This window comes from Lactuca virosa, chromosome 2, assembly GCF_052849685.1.
Source record: "Lactuca virosa cultivar CGN04683 chromosome 2, Lactuca_virosa_CGN04683_v6, whole genome shotgun sequence".
NCBI lineage: Eukaryota > Viridiplantae > Streptophyta > Magnoliopsida > Asterales > Asteraceae > Lactuca > Lactuca virosa.
Genome location: NC_136427.1, coordinates 167,279,992 through 167,286,350, shown reverse-complemented (window position 1 = coordinate 167,286,350; position 6,359 = coordinate 167,279,992). Strand labels below are relative to the sequence as shown.

The 6,359-nt window shown below is 30.2% G+C and overlaps 1 non-coding gene across 1 annotated transcript; it reads left to right on the top strand.

Annotated features, from left to right (window-relative positions):
* Nucleotides 1-5,026: 5,026 nt before the first annotated feature.
* Nucleotides 5,027-5,187, top strand: LOC145161867 (U1 spliceosomal RNA). Its single transcript, XR_013738731.1, has one exon. It is a non-coding gene; the product is annotated as a U1 spliceosomal RNA (small nuclear RNA).
* Nucleotides 5,188-6,359: the final 1,172 nt, after the last annotated feature.

Sequence of the window (6,359 nt, the reverse complement as noted above, 5' to 3'; positions counted from 1 at the left end):
TCTTTTAAGTACAATGTTGAAATAGCAATATATAAAAGTATGATGCTACCCCAATTGGCTTTTGCTTTAAGCTAACTATGACTAATGACTAATGAAGCATACAAAATTGGCAACACGGGGAAAGTTTAACCTTTTTGAAGATTGTTTCCATTAAAGTTGAAAAGGTGTTTAAATATATTTTGGTAAATAAAAATTTTGAAATTTTGAAATTTCAATTTTTATATATTATAACAAAATTTTCAAATTTTCAAATAGTATTTTCTTAGAATATATAATTTTTTTAATAAACTATTTATATTTTAACAAAATAAGTAAATAACAATATAAAAATTGGCATTTATAGATAATATTTAATCTTTAAAAAATAAATTACATTACATTTAAGAATCACCGTCTAGGCGTTGATTAGTCAGTTGCCTGCCTAGATCGATTGAAGATCTTCGTCTAAGCATCGATTTATCTATTTCACGTTTGTTACAATCTAAACGCTTCATTTTTTATTCTTACTAATTTCATACTTGCTACCATAACTTTTATTGATATATATTCAGATGTAGTAACTATTTGCACAAAAGAACTAATCCCTTCTAGAAACTAATTTCTAAAAAACTATTCTCACCCGTCGTTTGGCGCGGATAAACGATTTGTGTGTGTGTGTGTGTGTGTATATATATATATATATATATATATATATATATATATATATATATATATATGAGTAGGATCAAATGAGAACACCTAAAAGGTTGAGAACGCGATAACATATCTAATCCTTCTAAATTTTAAAATCAAAGGTTAATATTAACAGGCCATTTATATAAATTCTGAAAGTCATAAGATTAAACTGTAACTTCCTAATTACCTAAAAGGGTACTATAGTCATTAGGTTTTATCTTATTTTTATCAACTCCTAAAATCTCTCTCTCACACTCTCTCTCTCTCTCTCTCGTTTCCTTTAAACCCTAATCGATGGAAGCCAGGACTAAAAAAAACGTCTGCCACTTCCCTCTCATCTCTCCACTGTCGACTTTTGAGTTTTCTTCAACCTAGCCGCTGCACAAGATACAAAAACACCACCACTGCCATCTTGATAGTTGAACCCGCCAGCAACACCATCGTCACCATCATCATCACACAACAATCATCTCCACGCCTCTATCAACAGATGGGTAGAGATCGTTCAAGAGAAAGAGAAATACAAAGACATATTACATATCAGAAACCTACAACTTGATTTTATTTCATCGGGTTTCATTGAAGATTCTATACCTGTAAATCGATTTCAATTTTCAAGGTATGGTCTCGATTTTGCTTGAATGCTGTTGTGAAGATAAACACTGATGATGGAGGCTATGTCGATGGTGATGATAATGACAGGTACAATTAGGGCTTCCTTTATCTTTCATTTTTTCATAATCAATTATGCAAACATATTAGGCAGAGCTTGAAATTGTGTTTTCAACAAAGCTTCAATTCTGGTTGATCGAATTTGAGTCTTTGATGATATTTATTCTCAAACGAAGGATTGTTTTGGTGTCAGTTAGGTGAGCTTTAATCTAATTGGTTTACATTGACGATAGCATTACGAGATATTTTTAAAATTTGTCAACAAATTTTGATGATATGTTTTCGTGTTTGTCAAAATCGAAATCACATGGTCAAATTAAAATGTCACTTTTAATGGTGATAATATCTTTGATCTGATTTATATGGTGCTGGATTCTTTCGAATTAACCAATAAATGAATTACATGGTCAAAATTTGAAACGAATATATTTAGCAGGAGGCTTAAATTCTTTTGGCTGTTTCTACACGTAATTTAAGTTTTTATGCCCTATTTCTTTCAATTAGCATACGTTTTTAATATCAAAGTTAAAGTGATTTTGAGTTTTAATTTCTTTGATGTCATAATTATAGATTTAATGGAATAACTTTTAAATATAGAGATCAAGAGGTAAGCTTTGAGTTTCAATCATTAATGATTATAACATTTCATTAACGATTATAACATTAGTTGTAGATTTTGGATGCTCTGGAGAAGAGAAAAGCACCAATTTCATATGGGTTTTGTGGAGGTCATTTGGAGTTGTTTGAGAAGATGAAAGGTGAAGAATTTGAGCTAGAAGAGAATGAAAAATCGTATTATGTTCTGTATTTTTTAGATGTACGTTATATTATTTTTTGATGAATTCATTTATGTTAGAATGTGTATTTATTTATGAATAACAGTGTATTCATTTGTGAATAACAGTGCATTCATATGTGAATGAATGTATTTATTTATGATTTGAGGTATTCAATTATTCATTTGTGAATAGCAGGGTACTTATTTGTTAATAGCAGTGTATTCATTTGTGAATAGCATTGCAATCATATGTTAATGAGTGTATTTGTTTATGATTAGAGGTATTATTTTTATGAAAAAATGATAATTTTTACACTCTTTATTTCAATTGATTAAAAAAAGGAATTGTATTACTTGTAAATTGATGTGTATTCATTTGTGATTGGAGTAGTATCATGTTTTTTGAAAAAAAAAAATCATTTGTGAATACAAATGTATTGATTTGGGGTTAGATTTCTATTCATTTTTTTGAAAAAAAAAGTGAACAGGAGAAAAATTTTAATTTTTTTAAGAAAAAAAATAATTTTTTTTTTCAGTTTTAAAATAATTTTTGGTAAAAATGTTTTTTATATTCCATTAATAAGAAGAATAAAAAATCGAATATTTTATTTTCTTTTGGTAACTGATCCTAAATTTAAGGGATTTGATTGAATTTTATTTTATTTTAATTTAATTAAAATATACATTGATTGGTCCAGAACTGTTATCGCGTTCTCAACCTTTTAGGTGTTCTCATTTGATCTTTTTCCTATATATATATATATATATATATATATATATATATATATATATATATATATATATATATATATATATATATATATATATATATATATATATATATATATATATATTCTACTTTCAACTCTTTTCTTATTTAGGCATTATAGAAATTTGATAATGCTAATGTGACACATGTTTCCATGACTTCCGCATCATTAGCATTGTACACATTCGTTGACTTAATAATGGTTTCATATAACTGGATACCTTTGGTGTTTGTGGATGAATGTGTGAGGAGTCGACACAACATTATGACTATGTGAAAAGGAGATGTGAAGGAAACAACAACAAGTTTTCTATCCTTCATGAGTTATATTCCTTTTTCCTTGCCACATGTTAGAAGCAAAAACATGGAAAAAAGTCAAATGGTAATCGGTCATAGGTTCTTCAAGTTATTTTTGTAATCGGTTATAGGTTCTTCAAGTTATTTCTACTATATTCGATAGGTTCTATTATAAGTAAAATTTAGAGCATATTACCAAATTATGTTGCAATTTATTGTAATTTTCCCTTTTGAATTTGATTTCAAATTCAAATCCAGGATACCAAGTAACTGATAAAAAGTGAATGAAATATTTCCTACAATTCATATGTAAAGTAAGAAAACAAGAAGAAAAATATATTGAAACACCCCTCACCTACATTCATTGAGAAGATCAACCAACTTCATAAAAATGCGGTTTTTGAAAAAAGCTTTGTGGAAATCCAAGCCCTTAGATGTTAAATTAAACATCGTAAATAAATAACCTGCAATGGTATCTCGTGGTATCACTAGAACTAAACAACATGTGTAAGTATAGAGTCTACTATTCCCAATAATAATGCAATTGTGACGTCAAAGTCTCTCATCATACTATCTTATCTCTTTACAACTTTATTATTCTTAACTTTTCAACACATAATACACATCAAAATAATATGTCATAATAGAAGCCAAAAGAACCTATTTAAATATTCGATAACTCCTAAATTATCACTTAATTGAGAACTAAGTCACTTAGATGATTTAATTCACTTTGATCCTCCTATTAGCCCCTAATAACCCATTTAGAATTTTTTTTCCATATTATAGGTCCAACAACACTTAAATAACTATAAGTTTTAAAAGAATACTTCATATATATTTTATTTACAAGGACAAACTGTCGTCATTCAAATTCTGTTAAAGCCCATACTCTAAAATCCATGATTTGGGTACAACTGAAATCGAGGCCTTGAACGATGAAATTTGGGGCCTAAAGTGCTCGAAGTTGAGAATTTCTGATTAATCGGTGGATATGTAAATGTTAAAGTTATAGCAGTTATTGATGTTGATGCATTTCTCACATTTTTTGCTATTTTATAAATGAATCAACCAAGTGCTCAATCTACTTTTCCATCATTAAGATATTGGGGTTTGATATTCGATTCACTTTCACCCATAACTGTTATGTTTTTTAATTACCCTCAAACGCTAGTCTTTTGGTTGATCAATCCACTATGTTGGAATCCTAATTTTCGTTCATATCCGGTTCTTATATAATTTAGAACCAATGATCATTTAGTTAGTGAGAAATCAAATTGTTTTGGCTTTTAAACGTATACATTGAATGTACATATGCTCTTGAGTATTTACTCCCTTACATTGGTCCCAAGACATAATTTACGAAGGAATAGTTTTTTTTGTCCCATTTCATATTTCTAGTTTTAGTTCTTGATGATAAATGGTTGACTGTGGGATAACCATTCCTTATCATTCACACAAATGTGTCACCAATCTTTTCTCATCTTATATGGGATATAATCAAGATGTCGTAGCTTTGGTACTAATAGAAATTCACTGTTTTTAATTTGATTTTATATAACTGGACTCTGTTTTAACCAAAATATGTTGAACTTACATGGGATGAGTATTGGGTTTTGCCAAACGAAAAATGATTTCATTCTGAAAATATAAACTATTTTAATGTTACCCATCTTTTATTGTGGTTTATATGAGTTTCTGTAGTGTCTAACATCAGGAAAACAAACATCATACTCGGTGGAATTTTGTGTTTCTATGTTATCCCACATCGCCAGAAAGAAGAAATAGAAAGGGAGAGAGAGCTTTATAAAAAGGGAATGAGGCTTATGGATTAGATACTTACCTGGATAGGGTCAATGGTTGGTCAAGATGGACCATGGCCTAGGTTAGTGACTTCCATTGCACTTCGGATGGGTGCTAACTTAAGGTCGGCCCAAGTGGTCGAGCCTACATCATAATTTGTGCCAGTGGGGGCTTGCGTTCGCGCAGCCCCTGCCCAATACATTAGTGCAAACTTCTTGATAATCCCTTTTGTCCGATTATTTTTTTTACTTCTTTAGAAATGATATATATTATTTTCAACTAAAATTAAGTATTTTGATAAAACTAGAGTTTGTGTTTAGTTTACTTCTCTTTTAGGCCATTGAGAATTGAGATCGAAAACAATCAAAGGGTAATTACTTTTTCATGGATGCCATATTTTGGTTAGGAACTGAGCAAATAAGTATCTTGTTATCTTGAAGCATCCACGTAACCAGCTTATCATCCATGCACGTGACCTTAATTAAGCTCATAAACCCACGTCACACTTTCCTTTTTAATGTTATTTTGTGGATAAATTTCATTATCATGCACCTGACATATCCCTATATAACCGCCATCGTACAAAGCCCTTCAATTCTCACGTGCAAAAATATGAATCCCACCACCTTTTTTTGGTTAATTTATAAAACCTTAAGATGTCATATTCTTGCACTCTACTCCAAGTTAATTAAACGACCTCCTACCCTCATTTACGCTACATATCTAAATCCTTTACAAAACCTTAACATTCTCATCCCACATTGCCACGGGATGAAAGCCAACCCCTCCAATCAATCTATAAATACTTCATTTATCCACCACTCCCAAGGCATCTTTCAATCTTTTCAAGAGATTCATCTAACCTATCTAACCCTCACAAATGAACAAGAATAGAAGAACAAGAACGTTTTTATCCGATCCAGATTTTTTTAATCTGATAACGTATAAGTTCCACCTATAGATCGTTGCCTATGACTTATCTTGTCGTGAATAAAATATGGAAGGAACAGAAAAGATACGCTCGCCATGTGGTTGGTTCAATATGAATGAAAAGAACGTAGGAACAGAAACTAAAGACGCAAATATTTGTTGTAGTTTTTCGTTTTAATTTTTACACACTATGCGTAAAGAATGAAAGTGATATCTTACAATGGAGTTGAAAACGATCATGAAGGTGCATTGGGTTTCAAAAAGGACTGCACCCATAATGCACAAAATTCTACAAATTGTGGCTGAAATCCAGCAAACACCGGCTCTACTCTTCCTCTGTCTAATCTTTCTAATGATAAAGAAATAGGCAATCTAAATAAACAAGTGCGCCTAAACAATAAAATTAAAAAAAGTTAAAGAACAAAGATATGAAAA